The sequence below is a fragment of the Nelumbo nucifera genome, chromosome 1 (assembly GCF_055504915.1).
Source record: "Nelumbo nucifera cultivar China Antique chromosome 1, China Antique-T2T, whole genome shotgun sequence".
Classification (NCBI taxonomy): domain Eukaryota; kingdom Viridiplantae; phylum Streptophyta; class Magnoliopsida; order Proteales; family Nelumbonaceae; genus Nelumbo; species Nelumbo nucifera.
The window spans coordinates 99,908,983-99,936,591 of NC_142649.1; the positions used below are offsets into that span (position 1 = coordinate 99,908,983).

General features: G+C 36.0%; 1 protein-coding gene and 1 pseudogene across 2 annotated transcripts in view; one reads left to right on the forward strand and one right to left on the reverse strand.

Moving 5' to 3' along the window:
* The window catches only part of LOC148803612 (uncharacterized), a 95,830-nt gene that overhangs the window by 39,454 nt on the left and 28,767 nt on the right, over positions 1–27,609 (reverse strand). The gene's annotated exons all lie outside the window — the stretch shown is intronic.
* On the forward strand, positions 11,620–27,384 carry LOC148803613 (protein FAR1-RELATED SEQUENCE 5-like; annotated as a pseudogene).

The window sequence follows — 27,609 nt, forward strand, 5'->3', positions numbered from 1 at the left end:
ATTTCAGCCTCTGTTACTCCTTAGTTTGTACAAGTTGTTAGGTCGGGCTTCGGGCTTTTTATGAGGGCTAGGCTCGGGCCCATGTTATAGGCCCGTTGGTCAGGCCGGGCTTGGGCTTGGGCCTGAAAAAATTCTGTTGATGAAGAGCAAAAGCCCGGCCTGGCCCATGAACAGGTCTAGTAGTGACAGGGCGTCATTATATGTTTTATTTTAACGCAATATATATATTGTTTTGGATAGTTTTTAATCTTGAAAGACTCTTCCCACTAACAAATATATTGTTTTGGAGAGTGTTTTTAACTGAGTAAATTGTTCAATGTTGTGGAATGTCAATAGTAAGCTTTTTTTTTTCCAGGAAATAAGGCCCGTTTGCACTTCAATTCTCCCATTTTTCATTATTAGAATTCATCTTGAAAAGAATTAATTCTAAGAATTTTCCAGATTCTAAAAAAGAGTAAAGCATTTAGAATTACCTATTTCTTCTTTTTGTTTTTTCTTTCTCAGAGTTGTTTTGTTTCTTCTTTTCTTAGAGTTGTTTTCTCCAACAATGATAACTAGAGTGGTTTTCTCCAGCATAATTGTCAATATTTTCTAAATACCACCAGCCACTAGCAATAGTTGTTAGAGTTTCACAAGCAATAATCATTAGTGAGAAGAACAAAGGAAACACGAGATCACGTCGGAGTAACAACTTCCTAACATCGGAAATACGACAATCTACACTTGTTCAAAGCGAATGCTTTGAACTGTATTGATGCTGTAAGAAGAAAAGAAGAAGAGAGAGAGGGGGTTACCGACTTTTCCCCGAAGGAGGTTATGATAAATAGTCAGTTACAGTTTTACCCCTATTTTCACGTGTGACCGAGTCACACATGTTCAAAATTTTAAAGTTACGTAGCAAGAAACATAAGCACGGCCTGGCCATGGGCATGGGCTTTCAAACTAGGCCCAGGGTGCGGGCCGGGTTGGGCCAAGGCCAGGGTTAGGGCACTTATCATTAGCGTGAAGCCCAGGCTCATTCCATGATCACCCCTATTGAAACTCTTGCAGGATAGACTAAGACTCGATACACCTATTGATGATCTCTCAATACATTTGATGTTTTTAATTTGAGTTTTGTAAGATTTTGGAAAAACCTGATACCAATTTCACTTTAGGCAAGGCCATAGCATTACTTAAACATTTTGCTATCTACTTTTACTTAAGATGTACTATGTGCAGGAAATTTAAATATTTGAATGTAGTGATAAGTCCATGGTATTGTTTTAATAGACAAACCAATAATATCCATTAAAATGTATTATGTGCAGAAACTTGAAAATTTTAATTGATTTATACCATCCATGGTACTATTCTAATAGACTGACCGATAATATCCATCTCCATTTTGATAATTTGCTACACAACTCTCTACAACTCTGTTTGAAGGAAATTCTAAAAGTGAAGATAACTTCTTTTAAGTTTATATAGTCTATTTAGTTTTACCGTATGTTTTATTGGAAATAAGGAAGCTGATTTACTGTAAAATAAAAGGCTCATATTTTGCCCCACCATTTCATAATTCGCCATTTTAAATCGGAGGTCCAATTTATTATCAACCACTACCATGAAGCTAAAGGATTATGTAGAATTGCTTCACTCATTTCCATAACCATTCTCTAATATATAATTTTCTTTCATCTTTGTAAATAATAATTTTTTAGTCTTTAACTTGTACCTAAAAATTAATTAATGGCCTTTATTTGCCGAGCCTCCACATGCTTAAATTATGAGAATTCATACCATATAAATGAAGCCTAACCTCCTAAGAAAATCTTTTTCTTATGAAAAAGGTTCTTCCTTGCTTTTTAGTACTTTCTTTGCATTAGGTTATGCTTGGTTTTAATAGAAAATAATAATAGAAATAGAGTAATATAACCACATGTTGCAATTAAAAAAAAAAATTGGAATATATTGGTATATTAGTTGATTTGTGTTTTTTTTTTCTAGAAAATGGTACAATTTCCTAGTGGATAAATAATGAAGAGTGTAATGAGAAGAACACTCAACTTTATGAAGGTATAAAGAATCAATGTTTTCAAAACCGAATTGGATCATACAGTCGAACTGAAAAAATTGGGAACCAGTCGCCTAACCGGTTCTGTTTACCCTAAAACCGCTATTTGGCCAAAAACTGTTGATATAGTCAGCGAACCGTTGACCCAGGCGGTCGAACCGTCGAGCCATTAGACCGGAGAATTGTTTTGGCCATTTTTTTTGTTTTATATGTTTTGTCAAAGCGGGCCGTCCGTTCAGACCAAATGGTCAAACCATTTGACTTGAGAACCGGACCCTAGAATGGTTCCCTGTCTAGTCTGATTTTAAAAACATTGTAGAGAATAATCAACTTGTTAAGGGTTTGGAAGTTGTATGTAGTGCTGCACGTAGGCTTGATTTTGATATGAAAGGAATCTATACTAGCCCGTCAAATGCAAATTTCTCACAACCAAGCAATGAGACAAATGTAGACAAAAAATTTATGGTCTCAAATGTTGGCATGATATTTGAAAATTTGGAAGGTGTTTACCATTTTAATAATGGGTTTGCTAGAAATGAATGTATTAGTGTGCGGATATCACAAGGCTACTAGCTAAAATCTAGTATTTGGAAGACTAAAACATTTTGTTGTTCCCATGAAGGCTTTCGTAGTAATGATAACAGGTGAATTGATAGAAAATTTCACCATGACATAACAAGAATAGGTTATAAAGCAATGTTTAATCTTGTGATGCAAGAAAATGGAAAATATTATTTGATTGAATTTGAAGGAGGTCATAATCATCAACTTGTTACTCCAAAAAAATCATACATGCTCAGGTCACAAAGGAAAATAACTGTAGTTCTAGTTGCTCAAGTCAATCTTGCTAGTGGTTTTGGTATGTGTCCAAAGGCAGCATTAGAAGGTAAACAAGCTAGTGGAATTTAAAATCTTGGTTCCACTAATGTTGATTATAACAACTATTTCCATAACCATTATCTAATATATAATTTTCTTGCATCTTTGTAAATAATTATTTTTTAGTCTTTAACTTGTACCTAAAAATTAATTAATGGCCTTTATTTGCCAAGCCTCCACATGCTTAAATTATGAGAATTCATACCATATAAATGAAGCCTAACCTCCTAAGAAAATCTTTTTCTTATGAAAAAGGTTCTTCCTTGCTTTTTAGTACTTTCTTTGCATTAGGTTATGCTTGGTTTTAATAGAAAATAATAATAGAAACGAAGTAATATAACCACATGTTACAATTAAAAAAAAGGATTGAAATATTTTGGTATATTAGTTGATTTGTGTTTTTTTTTTTTCTAGAAAATGGACCAATTTCCTAGTGGATAAATAATGAAGAGTGTAATGAGAAGAATACTCAACTTTATGAAGGTATGAAGAATCAATGTTTTCAAAACCGAATTGGAGCATATAGTCGAACTGAAAAAACTGGGAACCGGTCGCCTGACCGGTTCTGTATTGATAGGGTATTTAAAACCATCTCTTAATTTAGCTGAATTTTTTTAAACATTTCGAGAGAGCTGTAGCAGATCATCATTAAAAAGAAATGGAAATTGAGGTAAAGATGAACCAAAGTACACCCAATGTGTCTATTCCAATAAAGATATTGAAGTGAACTTCATGTATATACACTCCCACAATATTTAAGGAATTTGAAAAGGAATATTCAATGGCCCTTGATTGTGATATTGTAAATAAAGTCGAAGTTGGAACAACTTTTCTACACAAAGTGAAATATTCCAATAGACCTCGTGAACATAATGTTACATCCAACCCATCAAACATAGTGGTTGTATGCAGTTGCAAGAAGTTTGAGTTTGTGTGATTTTTGTGTTTGTATGCACTTCGTGTTTCATAAAAAGATTATTAAAACAGGTTCGATTATAGTATATTTTAAAACAATGGACAAGGGATGCGAAAAATGGAACTACTTTTGATTGTCATGTTTTACAAAAGTACTTTTATGAAAACACTTTTATGAAAGCACTTTTACGAAAGCACTTTTACAAAAGTATTTTTATAAAAGCACTATTATAAAAGTACTTTTACGAAAGTACTTTTATGAAAGCACTTTTGTAAAAGCATTTTTACGAAAGTACTTATATAAAAACACTTTTACAAAACATCTATGCCAATTGGTATACATTGATGAGCAACCATTACTGCATAATCCGTCCCTGTAGTCATCTTTACAAAGATATAGATATTAAAGATATTCAACTTTAGTTGTTGTATTCTAAAGAGTATTGCATTTGTGTTGTGTGTCCTCTCTCTACTTATCTTTACCCATATGTCCTTATTGTTTCACCATAGGTGTGTTTTATACCACTTAGTAGTATGATCCATATTTTACTCTTGATATATTTGAGATATGAATAGTTTCTTAAAAGAATAATCTTTTAGCAATTAATTCACACATCCAAGCTAATGGATTTCTAGTTGGTATGTGTAATTTGACAAATAAACTTTAGGGGGGTCATAGAAGGAATAAGATGAATTAGGGGGTTATATGTGAAAAGAAAACGGAGGAAGTAGATCTCTCTCTGATCATTTTACACCACTCCAAATACAGAGACTTTGGATCCAAACCATGGAACTGCAACCTATTTGTGGTATGGCCAGACAGACCACATGTAAACCCCTGATTCCCCGTTCATGTGTACAATCTATATATATAAATTGGTCCTGCCATGTCAAGAGCCCTCTCATTGCTTCAAACCCCCCTTTCTAGTTTTATGTTTTTTTTTGAATTTTTTATTTTTTTAGTTCCACATAATTATACATTAAATCAATAAGGAAATCACATATGCTTAACTATTTCTAATAACCATAAAGAAAGAGGGATTTGTTTTTCTAATGTTTAGCTAAGTGGCACCACTTCCCCCTAAATTGTCTCTAATTCCTATTCATCTCCTAAATTATCTCTAACTCCTATTTATTTCATAAATTATCTCTAATTTAGTAGAGAGGTTCTCTCCTAAACTATATCTAATTCCGATTTATCCCCTCCCCCACTGTTTATCTATATCTATCTCAAGAAAGTTTCAATTAAAAAAATTCAGAACTATTTAAATAATATTCATATTATTGATAATTCTATATTTTTACAAAATTCATCATGAAATTATGTAGTAACAATATAAATTATAATTTTATGAACTATTCAATTTAAATATTATTCAAATAATAATTTAACATTAAAAATAAAACATTATTTAAATATTTCAATACCTAAAAATCTCAAATAAAAAATATTAAAAATAGCTAAATAATATAACAAAATATTTAATATTACATAATAACATTAAAATAAATAAAATTCAAATAAATTTTAAAATATTTTAAATATTATTTAATTAGTTAAATAACAAAATATTTAACATGACAAAATTAACTAATTTATATATTTTAGATGACAAAATTTTAGTTATTGTTATTATTATAATTAATAACCAAATACAAATGGGGGGACAAAATATTATAATGTTAGAAAATGAAATTATTCATTAATTTATATTGAAAAATAAAAGATAAATTAGTGTATTTTTGTTAGTAAACTGCCAAATAAAAAATATATTTAATAAAAATTTATAAAATTCGATAAATCCCAATAGTTACACAAATGTAATAAAATTTTCAAAAATTTTCATAAAACTATATTTTCGTAAACTAACATATTTGAAATTAAAAGATATAAAGTATTTGAAAGTTTAATTAAAATGCTTTAAATAATTACTGAAATTTATTAGTGTATTTTGGAAATTTTAGGAAAATTTATCACATATGACAGATTTTGGAAAACCATTCAAAAATTATGTAATTTTCATTACAAATTATTGAAAATTATTAAAGATAAATGACTATGTGACGTGGAAAACTATAATATGAACAAATAATTACACAAATTATTATGATAAATTAGTATAATATTGGAAAAAGGAAATTATTGGTTAGTATATATTAGAAATTATAAGATAAATTAGTATAATTCTATAAGTAAACAATATAAAAAGAAAATACATTATTTAATAAATTACAAAATTACACAAGTACAATAAATTTTCCAAAATTTTCATAAAGTTAGATTTTTTAATATTAAAGACAATTTAGTGTAGATTTAGAAATTTACCATGTGGTTAATACTCAATATATCCTTTTGATCATTTCTATCATCAAATTGAATATTGGGTTGACGGGGACAATGTTTTCAAAACTGGATCAAACCATATGGTTAGACTTGAAAAATTGGGATATGGACACCGTTTCACCTCAAAACTGCTTTTTCTTCAAAAACCGTTTATTTGTTTAGCGAACCGCTAACCTGGGCGGTCGAACCGTCAACCCGGGCAACAATTTTTAGCCTTTTTTTGTTTTTCTAATTTTTTATTTTTTTGTCAAAGCGGGTCATCCATTTAAACTGAACAGATAGACCGTTCGACCCTAGAACGGTTCCCTATCCGGTCCAATTTTAAAAACCTTGGATAGGGAGTGGGTGTCTTTCCTTAAGCTTGGCTTGGTGTGTGGCACGGCCTGGTCCAAGGTCCGACCCATGGAGTAGCCCGACCCTTGGCACGGCATGGCCCATGCTGGCTTGAGTCATGGGTCGTGCCAAACTGACCCCCCAAATTATCCTAGAGGAGTGAGGCGTGGTCCAGGACGCCTCGTGGGTCAGCACAGTATGACTTGCACTTTGTGCAAGCCACATACGGGTTGTGTTGTGCCGAACCAGCATGACCCAATTTACACCTCTACTTGAACATGCCCAATACTAGGAACGAGGCCGGAAAGTTCAAGGATTCTCCATCCTTGATGAGGAGTGGGGTGCATTGCCCTTGAACTCGCCCGGCATTGAAGAGTGGTTACCTGGGGATGGGGTGGGGATGGGGTAGAATGTCTTGACTATGGGGCAGGGAAAGGGATGGAGTGCCCTGCCTTGAACCCACCCCGTTGTCATTCCTATATAATTGTTAATTATTAGTGGAATTAATAAAAATGTTAGTTTTCGTAATTATTTTTATTTATTTAAAAATAATAAAAAGAATAAAAATTATTATAATTACTACAAATTATTAATAAAACAAAATTTATTAAAAAAAATTATTCATTTTCAATTAACAATAATTATTTTTTATAAATCAACATTAAATGAAAAATAAAATTATTAAATCTTTTAGATTTTCCCATACATCACACGGGTCCCTGCTAGTATAATAGTAAAAAGGAAGAAGGATAGCAAGTTTACTGGCCCCAAAGAAAACATTGTCAGATTTGATATAAAAAGAGTTTTGATAAATAACATCTTATTTGCTAGTGATTTGAGTTTATTTGTCAGTTGATTTTTCGATATTATGTATTTTCTATATCATAGTGGAAACATGGTACTCAGACGTCATGACTGATGTACATGAATTCTCATTAATTGCCTCTTATACACGTAGCCATTTTGATATTCAATGGCTCCCATCCTTTTCCTTTGTCTTGACCTCCTCAACTTCACTCACAAGTTTCATGTCGATGAAAGAATAAAGACAAGGTTTGCTAGCTATTTGATAATTGTCTTCCTGTTTTCTCTTGACTAGAGGCATATAGTAGCTACCGAAGCTTCCGTTACGTCTATGTCGGGTCAAGGTAGACCCGAACTACATAATCCAATTTTAAAGCATCATAAGTCAAAAGTAATTCAGACCCTAAGAACCATAAGAATGGGTGATACAATTGCTTCATTTCAATGGGGAATGGGTGATACAATTGCTTCATTTCAATGAGGAATGGGTGATACAGCCACTTAGAACTTGGAAGATATCTTTTATATATACATGGAATACTCCTGCGAGTAGATTTCCACTTGAGACCCTCCACAAGGACCTGTTGTTGCTTTGCTTTTAGAGCCTCATCATAATGGTTTGACTTTCAACAAAGAGACCCACCACAACACTGTCAAGGCCAACGGTGATGGTCAACAAGTTAAAGTGGGCAGCACTTGAGTCCGGCTTCTATCTGGGCAAGAGTTCATGCATGCACCATTCTACTTCCCGCTCTTCTCTCTCATCACATCCCCACACTGACCCAAACCTTTTTCACTCTCTCTTCCTCTCCGACCGACGGAAACCAACAGTCATCACCGACCACTGGTTGGCCTTACAAATGCAATTTGTATCATAAGGTTACCAACCACTGGTTGGTAAGGTCTAGTTGTTTGCATAGGAGATTTGGGATCAAATTTTTTCTCCGTTGTGGGGTTATGGGTTACTGTGTAGCCCTACGGAGCCAAATTCACTTTTTACTTGGGGTTAAATCCAGGGTTAAGGAGTGAAATTGCTATGCAATCATACACCTAGGCAAGGTTAATTGTTGAATGAAGACACTTAGTGTCGATATCATCACTAGTGGTTTGACCAATATGATTGATGATTGAAAGTTGGGGTTCTATCGTGACCGTGTCAGTTAATGTGTTTGATCATCGTGTAAGTGAACTAGTAGTGCGATTTTATCGCAGATAGAATGTCAGCCATTGGGTATTTCAAGTATTTATGTTGGGTACCTATTGGGATTTATCACGATCTAGCATTAGCACAAGCATAGTAAACTTTATTGCAGATTGTCTCGACAGCTAAACATTATCAAGTGCGAAAAAAATGACATAGAGCATGAATGAACTGTGAGGTGAGTATTAGGGTACATATTTGTAGAAAATGGAAGTTGAGCTATTTTTTGTAGGGAGATGCAGTTTTGCTATCCATACAAGGATCGGGGGTTGCTACTGTTGGGTTCTCTACCAATAACATTCTTTCCAAGCATAAGGAGAAAGCTCCAAATGTTGTTTATAAAAGAATGCTTGAGAATGACTAGGAATGGCAATGGGACGGATTCGGGGCGGGGATCATATTCCTCGTCTTCGATCCCGATTATGAAATTAATCCCCGTTCCCGTCCTTGATCTCCATTGGGGATAAAATTTGTCCTCCATCCTCCATCCCTGACGGGGATGGGTTCCCTATAGGGATCGAATCCCCGAAATTTTGTTAGATAATAGTATTTATTTGAAAAATAAATTTACTTAAAATAAATCAAAATTTTAAACTATAAATACTTTTTTAAATATGTTTTGATATATATATATAATATAATAATATACTTAATATATAATATAAATAATATATATACATAATCGGGGGCGGGTAGGGCAGAGACCTCAATCCCCATCCCTGACCCTGACCCCAACCCCATCGGGTTGGGGAGTCGGGTCCCCATCGGGGATGGGGAAAATTGTTATCCCTAAGAATGATTGCTTAATCGCCGCCAAGCATTTCAACAAATAGAATGCTTGGGAATAACATATTTATTGTTTACAAAAGTGAAATTATTATTTAACAAACTTTTGAGAATTAATTTTTTAGTTGATTTTTAATGTTAAAAATTAAAAATAGAAATAGAAAAAATGATATAATAATTCAAATGTAACAGTTGCATATGTTTTGTGTCTTGGACTATAATAGAAAATAAAATAATAATGGCTTTGTACATGTATTAATTTGTAAAAATCCATATAATTTGTGTCTTGGATTCTTGATTGATGCATTGTCAATAAAATTGTGTAATATTTATATATCCCGTTATATTAATTGTAATATATTTTTTCATATATACCATTAAAATATACAATTTCTATGTATTTATATATTATTTATAGTTATTTTGACATTAACCTTATTACTAATAATATATTTATGAAATTTGTATACAAGTATTTCCATATTTTTCATATGTGTTGAGTGATGACACTTGAATCTTAATTTGACAATATACTACAATGACTTTCTATAAGGATGCTAGACTAATTAGAGGTAGATCATTACTACTATTGAGTGATGACACTTTGGATGAAGCAAAAACTAAGAAAAATGAGGTGATGAAATGTCGTGGCCAGGGATTAAACGCAGGTTGCCCACACGACAGGCATGAATACTTACCACTATACTACAAGGATGTTATTATACTTACTTCATGATTATTTCAAAAAAAAATCAAGTGACCAATTTCTTTTCATACAAAGAATCAATCCTTTGGATTCACGATAAACGTCCATAAAACAAATAAAAAGTTAGAAAGTGCCCCATACGCCTTCGTTCAACATCACATGTTTTCTAGTAATCAACACCAAGTTGGCAGAGCCATTGCCAAAGTCTAGGGGTGCAAGTTGGGTCGGGGTTGCCTGATTTAATTATTTCAACTATTATGGTTTATGGCCCGGGTAAAAATATGATGATGGAAAAGATGAAACTGGAAAATCTTTGATAAATCAAAAACTCTTTTTAATTTTTATGAATACCATCTAATTCCTTACCAGTTTTATGATACCGGTTGATTGGTTATGATTTTTTTCAATATTATATTTTTCGCTGTTATAGTCGAATTCTATCGAATATATTTGAAATATGATAAATTCTCTACCAAACCCGATCAAAATTACATCCCTAGTTGCACTATAACCAGTATGGTTTTCTTTGAAGTTCCATTTTTTTTTTTGGGGGGGGGGGGTGTAGGTGTTGTCATTGAGACTGCGTTTGGATTCAGTGTAAAACATCATCAGTGTAAAAATACATTGATGACGTTTTACACTGAACCAGAAAGTGACCGTTGTTTTTTTGAAAATAGTGATGGGTGGAACAATGTAAAGTTTTACATCAATAAAATTGATATAGTTTTTACATTGATTATCGATGTAAAACTCTAGAGCTGATGAGGTTTTACATATATTATCGACGTAAAACTACACTCCATCCAAACGCATACAAAACTGAACCAGAGTGTAGTTTTACGTCGATAATAATTACACCCTCTTTCCAAATACATACAAAACGAAACCGATATAAAATTTACATATGTTCTTGATTTACATCACATCCAAATGCAGCCTGAAGTTCAAATACTCATCCCGTGGGCCAGCATAGCTCGACATGATATGGGCCATGCTAGGCCTGGGACGTTACTGTAGCAACAGGGCAATTCTTATTAATTTTTATTTTCAACTTTATTAAACTATTTAATTCCAATTGTATTGTATTCTTCTAATTTAATTTTATTATTTCATATATAAATAATTGTATACATCAAAATTCATATAGAATAAAATTAATTCTTTTTTTTTTCAATTTTGTTGATTTATTTTAAAATTTTCATCATTTTTTTAAATGTGTCTCTCACAGCCTAACCCACAACAAGACCCGACCTAGCATGGGCCTGACCTATGAAGGGTTTCAAGTTAGGCAAGCACGGCCCACCCAAGCCCACATGTCGGCACAACACAACCCGCTATAGCATGGGTAGCTTGCAAAATCATGTTGTGCTAGCACAACACAACCTACTTTAAATGCCCCGCCCAAACCCCTATTTGAATAAAAATAGGTGAAAGACAAAAAAAAATCTGAAATGGTAAAAAGGCAGGGTCGGGTTTTTCCTACCCCATTCCCAACCCTAAACTTAAATGCCCTGCCCCAAACCCCAGTAGGGCTAGAAGTCCTAATCCCATCCCTGACCCCTTGAGGAATGGGGATCCCAACAGTCCTCCTAAACATGGCTTTAGCTTACAACATTTGCCTACAGAAGATCCTAGCAGTCCTCTATGCTGTTGGAGAATGCTCTCCACATGACACGTAAGCCCACATTTCTAATAGACTAACGGGGTTAGTAGTGACTAGACCTATTCATGGGCCAGGTAGCCCGACCGGCCAGCTTGACCCCCCGGACGGGCTTGCACATGGATTTTAGCCTACGGGCTTGACCTCGGGCCTAAAAGCGAGGCCCAACTTGACATTTTGTAATTTCTTCTAAACCCTAAATTCCTAGATGACTAACCTTTTACCATTCTCTCTTTTCATCTTCTATCTTCTCTCCTCACTCTCACTCTCAAGAGCCGGCACAAACCCAGGCAGGTAGTCACCATTCTTAGTCTCAGAGGCGAGCTTAGGCACCAGTCGTCTCTCTCTCTTCAGCGGTGAGTCCTCTCTCTCTCTCTCTCTCCTTCTCTCTCGCATGCGCGCATGCCACTAGTCCTCTTTCTCTCTCTCTCATCTCTTTCACAGTTCTCGTTCTCACTTGCACTGTCGCACATTCTCAGGAACCGGCAAACTCAGGCACCAGCGCCAGCCATGCCACTAGTGAACTCAATTGTCCCTCTCTCCGGTGATGAGTCTTGCACTTCTCAACTTTGTACAAGTCATGCATTTCAGCCTCTGTTACTCTGTAGTTTGTACAAGTTGTTAGGTTGGGCTTCGGGCTTTTTAAGAGGGCTGGGCTCGGGCCCAAGTTATAGGCCCGTTGGTCAGGCCGGGCTCGGGCTCGGGCCTGAAAAATTTCTGTTGATGAAGAGCAAAAGCCCGGCTCGGCCCATGAACAGGTCTAGTAGTGACGGGGGGTCATTATATGTTTTATTTTAATGCAATATATATATTGTTTTGGATAGTGTTTAATCTTGAAAGACTCTTCCCACTAACAAATATATTGTTTAGGAGAGTGTTTTTAACTAAGTAAATTGTTCAATGTTGTGGAATGTCAATAGTAAGCTTGTTTTTTTAGTAAATAAGGCCCATTTGCGCTTCAATTCTCCCATTTTCATTATTAGAATTCATCCTGAAAAGAATGAATTCTAAGAATTTTCCAGATTCTAAGAAAGAGTAAAGCGTTTGGAATTACCTATTTCTTCTTTTTGTTTTTTCTTTCTCAGAGTTGTTTTGTTTCTTCTTTTCTTAGAGTTGTTTTCTCCGACAATGATAACTAGAGTGGTTTTCTCCAGCACAATTGTCAATATTTTCTAAATACCACCAGCCATTAGCAATAGTCGTTAGAGCTTCACAAGCAATAATCCTCAGTGATTTTCTCTCAGTTCTTATTCTCATAGTTGCTTTCTCCGGCAGTAATCGTCAAAGTGGTTTTCTCTTGATGATGGGGAGAAGACCATGTGCAATTGTCACACCGGCAAGAAGCTTTCCCAGTTCTTCATTGTTCCTCACCGCCAGAAGAACATGCCTGGGGATGATCGTTTTTCCTATTGTCTTGTTCTGCGTTGTCTCATTCTAAAAGTGAAGATAACTTCTTTTAAGTTTTTTTAGTCTATTTGGTTTTACCGTATGTTTTATTGGAAATAAGGAAGCTGATTTACTGTAAAATAAAAGGCTCATATTTTGCCCCACCATTTCATAATTCGCTGTTTTAAATCGGAGGTCCAATTTATTATCAACCACTACCATGAAGCTAAAGGATTATGTAGAATTGCTTCACTCATTTCCATAACCATTATCTAATATATAATTTTCTTTCATCTTTGTAAATAATTCTTTTTTAGTCTTTAACTTGTACCTAAAAATTAATTAATGGCTTATATTTGCCGAGCCTCCACATGCTTAAATTATGAGAATTCATACCATATAAATGAAGCCTAACCTCCTAAGAAAATCTTTTTCTTATGAAAAAGGTTCTTCCTTGCTTTTTAGTACTTTCTTTGCATTAGGTTATGCTTGGTTTTCATAGAAAATAATAATAGAAACGGAGTAATATAACCACATGTTACAATTAAAAAAAAAAGGATTGGAATATATTGGTATACTAGTTGATTTGTGTTTTTTTTTTTCTAGAATATGGAACAATTTCCTAGTGGATAAATAATGAAGAGTGTAATGAGAAGAACACTCAACTTTATGAAGGTATAAAGAATCAATGTTTTCAAAACTGAATTGGAGCATACAGTCGGAATGAAAAAACTAGGAACCTGTAGCCTGGCCGGTTCTGTTTACCCTAAAACCGCTATTTGGCCAAAAACTGTTGATTTAGTCAGCAAACCGTTGACCCAGGCAGACGAACCGTCGAGCCATTTGACCCGAGAATTGTTTTTGCCATTTTTTTTGGTTTTATATGTTTTGTCAAAGCGGGCCATCCATTCAGACCAAATGGTCAAACCATTTGACTTGAGAACCGGACCCTAGAACGGTTCCCTATCTAGTCTGATTTTAAAAACATTATAGAGAATAATCAATTTGATGAGGGTTTGGAAGTTGTATGTAGTGCTGCACGTAGGCTTGATTTTGATATGAAAGGAATCTGTACTAGCCCCTAAAATGCAAATTTCTCACAACCAAGCAATGAGACAAATGTAGACAAAAAATTTATGGTCCCAAATGTTGGCATGATATTTGAAAATTTGGAAGATGTTTACCATTTTAATAATGGGTTTGTTAGAAATGAAGGTTTTAGTGTGTGTATATCACAAGGCTACAAGCTAAAATCTAGTATTTGGAAGACTAAAACATTTTGTTGTTCCCATGAAGGCTTTCGTAGTAATGATAACAGATGAATTGATAGAAAATTTCACCATGACATAACAAGAACAGGTTATAAAGCAATGTTTAATCTTGTGATGCAAGAAAATGGAAAATATTATTTGATTGAATTTGAAGGAGGTCATAATCATCAACTTGTTATTCCAAAAAAATCATACATGCTCAGGTCACAGAGGAAAATAACAGTAGTTCAAGTTGCTCACGCCAATCTTGCTAGTGGTTTTGGTATGTGTCCAAAGGCAACATTAGAAGGTAAACAAGCTTGTGGAATTTAAAATCTTGGTTTCACTAATGTTGATTATAACAACTATTTGTATGCTCAAACGAAGGACATGGAAGATGGGGGTGCATGCTCAAACGAAGGACATTGCATGAAGAGAATATATCATTCTTTTAACTCTATGCAGCTTGATGAAGATTACCAAATTACAAATATCTTTTGGGTTGATGCAAAGATGTTGGTTGATTATTGTTGTTTTGGAGATGTCGTTTGTTTTGATACCACTTTTCGAACAAATGAAGATAAACAACCATCTGCTCCTTTTGTGGGAATTAACCATCATAAGAAAACCTTGTTTTTTGGAGCCGCATTGATGTATGATCATAGTAAATATTTTAAGTGGGTGTTCCAATCTTTTCTAAGGGCAATGTCTGGAAAACAACTGAAAACAATTTTTACAGACCAAGATCCAGCAATGCAAATGAAATAAAGCAAGTCTTTCTAAAAACATGTCATTGTTTGTGTATATGTCACATATATCAAAATGTAGCCACACATTTGAGTAATATATTTGTTGCTTCTCCATCATTTGATAGAGATTTCAGTAGTTGCATATATGACCATGAAGATGAAGATGAGTTTCTTATCTTAGTGCATGGCATGAGATGAGCTTCAAGGGTTATTTCAAGTAAAGGAGAAATGGGCTTTAGTATGTGGGCAAAATGAATTTTGTGCAGATATGAAAAGCACACAAAGGAATGAAAGCATGAGTAGATTGATAGGGTATTTAAAACCATCTCTTAATTTAGCTGAATTTTTTTAAACATTTCGAGAGAGCTTTAGCAGTTCGCCATTGAAAAGAAATGGAAATTGAGGTAAAGATGAACCAAAGTACACCCAATGTGTCTATTCCAATAAAGATATTGAAGTGAACTTCATGTATATACACTCCCACAATATTGAAGGAATTTGAAAAGGAATATTCAATGGCCCTTGATTGTGATATTGTAAATAAATTCGATGTTGGAACAACTTTTCTACACAAAGTGAAATATTCCAATAGACCTCGTGAACATAATGTTACATCCAACCCATCAAAGATAGTGGGTATGCTGTTGCTTGAATCTTCTAGTGTAAATGAAATGGAAATAGATAAGAAAAAAATTTGTTTGGAAAAATGAAAGAAAAAAAGGACAATCTCATCAGCATGACGTTGTATGATATTTTTATATATATTATTATTGGAATTTTATGCTAATTCATATTATTTACTTGGTTTGTTTTATTCCTTGTTAGGAATCACATCAAAGTTCTAAGGAAAAAGTGGTTAACGGAAAAGAGAAGAGAAACATGAGAAACATTAAACATGATGTAGTGTAATACTTCTTTTATTATTTATATACTTTTTAATTGAATTTTAATCTCATTCATATTATTTACTTGGTTTATTGTATTGCCTGTGAGGAATCACATGAAGGTGCCAAGGAAAAAGGGGTTGTTAGAAAAGATAAAAGAATAAAAATACATATTTAAGGATAATTTTTCTTTATTTTAAATAATTTGATAGTAACTTTTTTGTATTTTTGTGATGTTGTAAATATGGTTCATATGATGTTACAACTAGAGTGGCTTTTAATCCTAATGTATCACACATGCTCAATCTGAATCACTTGGCTTTATATGTACCAAATAAAATTATTAAATGCCAATTTTCATCAAATGAGCATGCATACAAGTTGGTTACAAGTAATTAATTAATTATTTTTTCTTGTATTTTAATACTTATTTAATATTTAAATTGATTAAATAATAAATTTCTAACATTACTTACATTCTTTTGGGCGTCATTAGCTCCAAGGGATTTACATAAAAAGTTTGTAAGTGCAAATGCACAATTGGGTCAGGTTAATACTTAAAATTCATAGTAAATGTGCACTTCAAAATGGAACTAACAAATACATTTTAAATTTAACGATTGTACAGGAATCGTTAAATGCTAACATCTACACAAAGAATTTAATTACAACTAACGTTGACCAACATGAGAAACCCCTTTCCCCGCAAAATTCATGAAACATGTTATTAAGTTTACTATTTTTATGTGAATGTCAATTACTAATAAATGTGCTACCCAAACCTTGCTGCTTTTTTGAAGTAGATTTAGAAAGAATTTGTCAAGACCATTGAAGAAACATCAAATTTTTAAAATCTAGGCCTCAATAGATTATTAATATATTTATTATTATGCTTTCTAGGACCTTGCCACTACAAGAGCAACCATGGGGTCTATATGTTATGTTTTGGTGATAACCAAGGTGGCGATTGATAACACTTTTCAGACGTCTAATGTCTAGAGAACTTGCTTTTCAGACATCGGACGTGTTTGGATTGTGTTTGAAATAATGATCTGAAATGGTTTTTTAGATATGAAATATTAAGATCGCAGCCCGACACTTAATGCACTTATACAAAGATAAAAATACCCCTAAATACTTTTTAAAAGACACAATATACCCCTCTTTTAAATCCACCCATTCATCTTCTTTCTCTCGAACGATGAAAAACAATCGCCGAACTACTGAATCCGAGCATTCGTGTTATTTATCTCGAACCAGGTATATTCAACGTCTCAAATCCAACTTTTGCTTTTTGTTTTGCTTCTTCATTGTAGTAAATCCGAGCATTCACTTTCCTTATCGTTTTCTGCATTTTTTAGGGTTTCAAATAGCATTCCGACATTAGTGTTCTGTGGTGCACAGTGTAGACAACTTTGATGCTCATGGCCTTTAATCCTTTCCTCTCCCATCGAATCTCGATTTCTTTTTCCTCATTATGCAAAACTCTCTCTCTTCTCATTCTATCCAGTATCTCATTTCTGATATGTTCGTTCCAATTCAATCCGATAAGGTTTCATTCCCATTCTATGATAGCGAATAGATCCAGTTGGGACGACGTTTTCTAAATTTCGCAAGCCAACATTGACTTGGTTGATTTCTCAAACCTTCAAGGATCTTCGAAAGGATCAAAACTTGTAATCAAGGAAGTTTTCATTTTCAGTCAAGTTTAACAAATAAATTCCTTTTGTCTCATCAATCTAAACATTATGTTAACTAAAAGTTTTTGCCATTTTGGATGTTGTATTTCTATTTTGTATTCACAAAATTTTTCCCTTTGTTTTTTCATAGTTTTTTGGTTTTTTTAGTTGGAAAACAACTTTTGTTAAGTTTCTAGCATTTAAGGGAAGATTTAAGAGAGCAACAGGGGTCTTTCATTGACCATGACATGATGCTCTATTGTGGATCACAATCGGGTCAAGAAGATGAAAAATTCCGGGTTGGGTATTCAAGTGACCCTTAATGCATGGCTTATTTGGGTAAAATAAAACCCGTATTGACCTTCTTATTCGCCCATCTATTACAAAACTCACATCTTTCTCATCTAAAATCTGAATTCTTAAATTTGAATTTCAAACTAAACGTCTCTTTTACCATCAAAACTCTACCCATTTGTAGTAGTATATATTATAAAAATGACTAACCATGACTTCAATGGGAACTCAGGCAATGATCTGATGTTGATAATAAAGATTGATATTGTGGGCCTGAAGGAGTCGTAAGCATGGGAGGTGTCAACCAAGGCCATGTTTGGTTCACTGCTCTTGGCCTCATTCTCTTAATTCTTACTCATTCTAGGCAAGAATGATTAACATTAGAGTGTTTGGTTACAGAATTCTAGAAACTGATTAATATGGGATTTATTGATAATTAATTAATTGATAAATTATTTATGAACAATAATTGTGGGTTTGATCAATTTAGTTACCTTTAAATTTAATTATAAATTTAATTGTTCTTATTTAATATGAATATCAGAAATTAACATTAATTATACTAATTTGTGCATTTATTGTTATTTATGCATTTACTAATAAATAATGTGTTTTAGAAACCAACCAAAGGCTGAACCATTTTTGCCCTGGGTTGATGGCCAATAGTTAAATAGTCCGGGTAAAACGGGTTACACCATGACACATCAAAAATGTATATAATTATTATGAGGTTCAATTTCCCTTAAAAAATGATGACCAATTTAGAATTTACAAACTTTTTCTTTTTATTCGTATTGTTGGAGCAAATGTTCCATGTCATAACAGAGTGAATGACAAACTACTCTAAATGCAGGTACATACCTGTGTGCTGACAACGCTACAAGAAAGAGGCAAGGCCTTTAGAAGATAGCTCAAGCGTCTCAACCAGTGTAATGGAAAACTAGAAGACTAAAAACAAGAAGGATGTGACTGTGGTGGTGAAGGGAGGCAAGGAGGATATTCAAAAGAAAGCACCACTTCTAGATATGACTCTCAACATCATGGGAGTGGTAAAATATTGATTTTTAGACAGTACTCTACCTTAGAAATCTGATTTGAACTGCAGGCCTACCTACAACAATTCAAAATTATAAACATCTCCACCTATAACACTCATACCAGTCCGTGAAATGGCATCGATTCCGACCTGACACCTACCTCCAACTGTATGGTGGAGCTAGGATTTCTGAGGTGGAGTGCAGTCTAAAAACCCCAATATATATATTTTTTTTTGTAACAAAAATGCAAATCTATTAAAATAAAAAGCAGGATATGTTATAAGAGTGCTGACAAAGCACAGAAGCATAGCACATTCAGCATTCCCTTAAACCGGATGCACCAATAACCGATCAAACCAGATGAAACTAAAAAACCAATCTCACTGAGTAAAATAAAGTAAAACTTATTAAAAAGAAAAACATAATTCTAATGTTAATTCAAGTCTTTTTTTTTTTGAGTCAAGTTGAAGTTTGAGTAGTCCAGAAGATCCCTCATTCCTTATAAAAAGGGCCATTACTCAATGTTGGTACTAACAGTCCACGGTTAGCACATTCTAAGATTCAAACCTACCTTTGGCATTTTTTCCACAAAGTGACCATTCTAAGATTCAAAATCACATCTCACACTAATCAGCCTGAGATTTTACCGTTACACTTGAGTAGTCCAGAATTCTACTTATGAAGTTTGAGTAGTAGTCCTGAAGACCTTTTTCTTTTTTTTTTAGAAAGGGCCATTACTCAATGTTGGTACTAACAATCCACGGTTAGCACATTCTAAGATTCAAACCTACCTTTGGCATTTTCTCCACAAAGTGACCATTCTAAGATTCAAAATCACATCACACTAATCAGCCTGAGATTTTAACATTACACCAGGCAATGTGACAATTCTACTACCTAGAGACTGACAATTGCCCCCCAAGCCATTACTTCCTTTCTACTTATGTTTATCTTCATTACTACAAGTGGGAAAGACATGCTTATTGCACATGTATTCATATCAGATAGAAAAAGAAGAAACCCACTTTATGCATTTCTTTTCTTTTTCGTATGTATCGAAGCCTCTCATGAAAGTGGTCATCTGTTTTCTTTTATATAGTAATAGATTACAAAATTAAATGGCTGAACCAGATGCAATAGTTAGAAGGATGAATCTGCTCTTACAAATTACAATATCCCATACATAAAGCGTGATTATTCTGATGTTTTCCATAAATTCTTTGGAATGCAAGCATTAAATAAATATTTGTGGTATAAATGGAATATACATAATTTACCCTCTTAAACGAATTCTTCCTCTTGATTTGCAAAGGAAAGTTTACTGTATTGCCTTGCATGGTGAACCAATCCTTTAAATATGTACCAACAGATACAATCCTCATTTCACAAGAACAATATTCTCTTCCAGGCCTTTCAAATAATCAATACAACCTACAATTGCAGCTTTTTCAAAACTCAAGTAGGTTCTTCGAAACCATTAGAGCTATCAACTGGTCGGGTATAGCTAAGTATCCAACAGAACTAAACCAACCAAACCAGTTATGCCAGTTCTCATTCTATGGCTTGGGTCCCGATTAATAATTAGCTCAGGAGTACTTCTTTTTGTCCCAAACTGATTACATATAGTTAATAATATATGTCTAATTAATGGGGTAAATTTATGTCCAAATGAGTAAATTCTTTTTGTTAATTTCTGTCTAAAGGGGTAAATTTCATAGACACTATATAGATATTTTTAGTTAAAAACACTTGTTTTATAAACACTATATAGATATTTTTTTTTTGTCTAAAGGGGTCTATTGATAATTCTTTCTGTTAACTTGGAGAAACTTTGATACGGGTTCTAGATATAGTTTAAAGTTGGCACTTGGAGATCAAAGGGAAGCTTTTTGATTTCCTTTAAGGCCGATTTATGTTGGACAGTGTTTTGGAAACTCTATTGGAACGGTTGCACTTTCTCTTCTTCTCCCATCCTATTGGGTCTTGTGAAACCCTAGTTTTTTTTTTTTTTTTGGGGGGGGGGGTGAAGAGTTGTTTTTTTGCTTGGGTTAGAAATTCTAGTTTAGTAAAACCCTAATTTAATTTTCGTTTGCATTCGTTTACTTAATGGAGCAAATTGAAGGAGAAATCAAATATACCATAGATTTCGGGTTTGGACATGGAGGGTTTGTGGAGACTTTATTAGGGGCAATGACCACTGTAGAATTGTATTGAACTAATTATTTTGCATGGTCTTCGTCTACAAAAATACTTGTATGTAGTAGAGGGAAATTGGGTTACATCACCAGAAGCAAGAAGTAACCTGTAGTGGATGATACTACCTATGATCTCTAAGTGCAGATCATCATATAGAACCTATCAAGACTTTAAGAATTATTGTAACAAATGATTAAAATCACTTAAAGGTTCCGATGATCTCTAATTGTAGATCATTATATAGAACCGGTAAAGATAAAAATCAATCAAAGATTGAATGTTTTGATAATATAGACAAAACCTATCAAGGGTTAAAAAGATTTAAAACATTTTTGAAACAAATGATTAAAATCAAGTACAAGTTTCGATGATCTCCAAGTGTAGATTATCACATGAACCCATCAAGAATCAAATTGTGATTAACAAAGATTTGAAGATGATCAAAGTTAAAGGTTTTGATGATCTCCAAATGAAGATCATCATTAAGACTCACAAAACCAAGGATTTTTATTTTCTTTAACTAAGAAAAAAAATCTATTGAAATAAAGATGAAAGATTAATAATATGGATGATTAAATGCGTAGATCATTATATAGAACTGATCAATGGTTCTAGTAATCTCAAAGTGTAGATCATCATATAGAACCTGTAACGAATTAAAGAGAAAAAAGTATGTTTAATGAGGATGTGGCTGGACCTAAATATTAGGCTGCCTACGCACCCATTTGGTATCTAGCCAATGTAGTTCGTGTGCCGATCCAACAGTTTAACCAAGTGAGAATGATTAGGGGGGCATTTTAGCAATTTTACCACGTATTGATATCATTGGTGGTTTGTCCAAGCAGTTTAGCCACATGCGAACATGGTGGTTTGTCCAAGCAGTTTAACCACATGCAAACATGGTGGTTCATCCAAGCAGTTTTGCCACGTGCAGACATGGTGGTTTGTCCAATCTGTTTAGCCATGTACAAACATGGTGGTTTGTCCAGGCAGTTTAGCCACGCACAGACATGGTGGTAGAAAATTAAGCATAAAGATGCTTAAGGAATTTTCCATTCACACAAGGATATCTAATTTGGCCTTCAGAGTTGGATAACTCGTATGCCCCTTGTAGGTGGGGTAAAGGCAAGGTTGGGGAAGCGGTCTCTTTGAAAGACAAAGAAAGACCGTGGGTCAAGGGGATCGGTTCTTAAGCTAGGGCGTCTCGTCGAGATGATAGAGCTTGGGAATCAATGATAAGGGTGCTTGATCACTGAATGAGTTTCATTATGAGGAGGATCTCTATTTATGGGGAAGATCCCGAGAACCTAAAAAGGAAGGCGCTAAAGGTGCTCGTTTCCTATTAGGAATGGGAATATTGGATTTGCTATTAATCATTAAGGGCACTACTGGGGTTTCACCACATGTCCTTATGGGAATCTTTTCGATGATAGACTTTCCTTTCACTCGAAGATCCTCATAACTCACATGTGTTACTACCTCTTGTTTGCCTTACCCAATTGACGTGGCGCTAATGACATCGTCATCTGGCGGACGATGCCTTATTAGACTTACGTGGTGCCTTGCCATGTTTGTCCCCTCGATCTTACGCGCGTAGGTGGTATATGGACGCGGTTCTTAGCGGACTATAGTGCCGCAACGATTGAGGATATATCGCAAGGTTGAGTGTGTATGAACCTCATTGTAGGTTCAACCTAAGTTTGCTTTGGCTCGAGCTAAGGATGGGCTCATTACGAGCGTGTCATGAATCGTGGGTTTATCGCAGTCCAGCAATGTGCGCTGTTGGTTCATCACGGAGAGAAGGCTGGTTGTAGACTGATCGCAAACGTCCGTATGGTATCGATGTGGTGTTTACTGTGCTCTGAGGGACTGAGTGAGCACTATATACCTACATTAGCCCCCTGCTTATCAATAAGTGGGAGCTTATCGATAAGCACTTTGCTTTCACACTTGTTTTTAGGTCTTGCGGTGGATTCGTTTGCGTGTGTTGGGTTTGGGGATTTACCCTATTTTGTGATTTTGTGTGGGTGGTATAAACTTAATTTTGTGCTTTGTCAGCCTCCCTACTTATTAACGAGCTGGGAGTTAGTTACTTGGATGGTCGTGCATTTTGTGCGTTTGTGATCTTAGATGGGGTTTCCTGCATTCCATGGTTTATCCCCCTTGTCTTTTGGTGATTTCCTTTCTGTCAATGGGCAATGCTATGCTTCGTTTGTGCGTTTCAGCCCCCCTATCCATTGGCAGGAAGGGAATTAGCAAAAGACACTAACTTATTATTTACCTGTGTGGGCAATGGGCCCCCCCTTTTATGTGCTAGGTGGTCCTTTATGTGGGTTTGTGATATTGAATAGAAATTGTACTGTAGGTGATCCCCTTTCTGCAAATGGGCGAGCATATGTTGAGTTTGTGAACTTCAGCCCTCTGGTTGTTGGCGAAAAGGGATTGCTCAAAGGTACTTGTGCATTTTGTTCTAGCCTAGGTGACAAGCCCCCCTGCTTATTAGGCGGTCCTTTAAGTGTGGTGACAATACCGTTCCCGATAGCATGTTCTGTTTAGTGACCGTTGGGAGTCGAGGGGGAGGGTGCTGGATGATGTGGCTATTATCATTGGGGTTGTTTTAGCCGTCATTTGTAATAAATATGCTGGTTTATGCGGGAGGTGTGGCCCTGGTGTCCTATTTTTAGAGTGGCGGCTAATGACGTGGTGGGTTGTTCAAATTAATGTGTCGTTCCATCCTGCCTATTGGAGGGGTATATCGGTAATTTTCCTTAGGTTGCTTTTTCATTAAGCATTATTTGGGTCGCGTATTGGCATCTGTTCATCTTCTCCAGTGTCATTTGGTATTCTGGATGCATGCAACTCCTTATAAAGCTGCACGGGAGGCAACGCATCGGCTCCCTACTTTGATTTCTCTTGCATTTGTTCCTGTGTTGCTCTGGGTGTGTTTTCAAATGCATTTCAATGCTCTTTCTTGTTCCTTTTTTGTTTTCCATCTTGTTCGCTATTCCTTTCACATGGCTCCTCAATAGAAGAAATTGGAGTGCCCCTTTTTGGACTTCGCTTTGGAATTCGATAAGCAGAGTTGCTATTGGAGAGGGAGGCAGCCATAGTGGCTGATGGGGGTAAGGGATTTTGGCCCCTATTGCCAGTGTCTAGGGGCAAAGGTGGTCTATTCGGTGTCATCAGTGGCACTGAATTTATGCGTCTTTGTGGCCGGCTGGATCGGTCGGTATCCTATAAGTGTTAAAAGCCCAGGACGGACAACTCGAAGTCTTTGCTAGCTATACTGCCTGGACCAAGTTCGTGCTTGAGAACCCTATTTACTATCGGATGTTGCAAGACTCGGGCCTTCTATGCTTTGTGGATTGCTACACCGATTTGAAGGGGTCTTGAGCTGCGGATAAATTTTTAGTGTCAAAGTTTGTGTCGAAGTTTGTTATGGTTGTGATTCGGGGTGAATGGCTACCCTCTACAGAGCTCCCCCCTGTGGTCGTAGGGCCAGCGCTGAATACTGTTGTGACAATAATGTTTGATATTATGAATCGGCCCTACGATCCGCTTTCATGGCTTGACTTTGCTCAATGGCTGAAGACTTGTGAATGTTTTTTAGCTATTGATTTCTACATGGGGCAAGTTGAGGAATGCGTTGTCGCGTTGGCCCATATATTTTGGAAGGTTGTGGCCTTAGGGGATCAGAGCTGGTTTTTGGTTGGTCGTTGAAGGACGTTTGCTTCTGTCTTAAGGTGGCCGAAACTAATCTTGCAAAAGCTATTGAGAGGTTAGAAGCCCTCACGGAAGAATGCAGTCGCCAGCGAAAAGTAGTGGCTGAATGTGAAGTTGAGGTAAAGGAGTTGAAGAGTTTTGAAGCTCGGAGACCGGCATTAGAGAGTATAATGTCAGTGAGGAAAGAATGATCTACCCTATAATCAATAATTTTTGTAAACGTGTTTATAATGAATAGATATGATTGTTTTGTATTTACATTTTCTTTGAATTAGAATGGAACCCGAAGTAATTCGTATGGGAGAAATGTTTGAGACATGTTGTTGCCCCCAAATTTTATTGGTGTCTTTATCGCATTGTTAATAAGTTACTGACCTTACCACATGGCGTCCAGTGGACGTGAAACATAGAGGGGAGTTCTTTCGTTGAGTTATGAATTATAGGGTTTCCGCCATAACTTCCGAAAATCCTTGTTGGACTGGAAAAGAGGTGCTTGGTTTTGTAACAAAATCCATCGCATCTTATTCAGTCAAAATTATGTATGGAATCACGTGGAAAGCACGAGGTAGGTCTATGAATTATTGTCCATATTGAAGTGTTTTGTGCACATATTCCAGGCAAGTGTTATTGCGAGTAAGTGTTTTCGGGTTATTATAAAAAATGTGTGCCTTCTTAGGTTGGAGGCTCATCGCAATTGCTAAATGATGTCAAGGAGTGAAATTGTGTCTGTTTGTTGGCGATAAAAGACACTTCTTGTCGATGCAATCATACACCCAAGCAAGGTTAATTGTTGAATGAAGACACTTAGTGTTGATATCATCGCTAGTAGTTCGACTAGTATGATTGACGAATGAAAGTTGGGGTTCTATCGTGACCGTGTCAGTTAATGTGTTTGATCATCGTGTAAGTGAACTAGTAGTGCGATTTTATCACAGATAGAATGTCAGCCATTAGGTATTTCAAGTATTTATGTTGGGCACCTATTGGGATTTATCACGATCTAGCATTAGCACAAGCATAGTAAACTTTATTGCAGATTGTTTTAGAAAAGAGAAAAAAGCTAACAATGTTATTCCAATATCTGAGAGACTAGCAGGTATGAAAGAGTTATCCTGAATAATGTTATGTAGATAGCGTATTTGTAGAAAGGAATCGTCTCGATAGCTAAAAATTATCAAGTGCGAAAAAAATGACAGAGCATGAATGAGCTGTGAGGTGAGTATTAGGGTCCATATTTGTAGAAAATGGAAGTTGAGCTATTTTTTGTAGGGAGATGCAGTTTTGCTACCTATACAAGGATCGGGGGTTGTCGTGCATTACGAAGGCGAGGCCCTTCATGGGCGATGTAGTAAGGGTTCGGTCATAGTATAACTAAATAATTGGCATAAGTTAGAGTTTATCTCAACCATGTTTGGGAAGGCAACTAGCCCGAAGGGTTAATTATGAGTTCCAGACCTTTGTGGAAGATTTTGGTCAACGCATAAGAGGGCTATCTGAGCCTTCCTATGGGAATGAGATATCAATGGTCGAGAATACTGTCGTTTTTTAGTAAAATGTTATTGTTAGTGTACGGGATGGGTGGAGTTTGTCCCCCCCCCCCCCCCCCTAGACTACTGCATTTGTGAGTTGGACAAGGTATCATTTATGAATTAGATAGGAATCATACTTGATATTGACAAAGCCCCCAAGGGTTGCCTGGGGGTGTGAATGCGCTTAGTTTTGCTGTGGAATTTGGATGTAAGCCTAGAGTTGTTAGGCAATGTGAGCGCGCCTAGGGTTGTCGAGGGATCTAAGTGTGCTTGGGGTTGCTAGGGAATATGAGCACGCCTAGGGTTGCCATGACCTTCTTGGGGAATCTGAGTGTGCCTGGGGTTGCCAAGGCCTTCTCGGGGTTGTCGGGGAATTTGAGTGCGCTTGGGGTTGCTAGGGAATATGAGTGCGCCTGGGGTTGGTAGGGAATATTAGTGCACCTGGGGTTGCCAGGGAATATGAGTGCGCCTGGGGTTACCAGGGCCTTCCCAGGGTTGCTAGGGAATCAGAGTGCACTTGGGGTTGCCAGGGCCTTCATAGGGTTGTCAGGGGATATGAGCGTGCTTGGGGTTGCCAGGGCCTTCCTGGGGTTGCCGAGGAATCTGAGTGCACCTGGGGTTTCCAAGGAATTTGAGTGCACCTAGGGTTGCCAGGGCCTTCCCGGGGTTATCGAGGAATTTGAGTGCTATCCTGGGGTTTCTAGGAGATAAGAGCGCACCTGGGGTTGCTAGGGCCTTCCCGGGGTTATCGAGGAATTTGAGTGCTATCTTGGGGTTGCCAGGAGATAAGAGCGCACCTGGGGTTGCCAGGGCCCTCCTAGGGTTACTGGGGAATTTGAGTGCAATCCTGGGATTACTAGGAGATAAGAGCACACCTGGGGTTGCCAGGGCCTTCCCAGGGTTGCCGGGGAATTTGAGCACGCCTGGGGTTGCCAAGGAATATGAGCGCGCTTGGGGTTGCCAGGGAATATGAGCGCGCTTGGGGTTGCCAGGGCCTTCCTGGTGTTGCCGGGGAATTTGAGTGCCATCCTGGGGTTGCCAGGAGATAAGAGCGCATCTAAGGTTACCAGGGAATTTGAGTGCAATTCCCCGGCACAAGAATTAGTTAATACAAATTTATTCTTTTAGGGCCTGTTGTTCCATTAAATAGACTCTACTGCAAACCCATTAAATGCTTATTGCATTACAAACAATACCA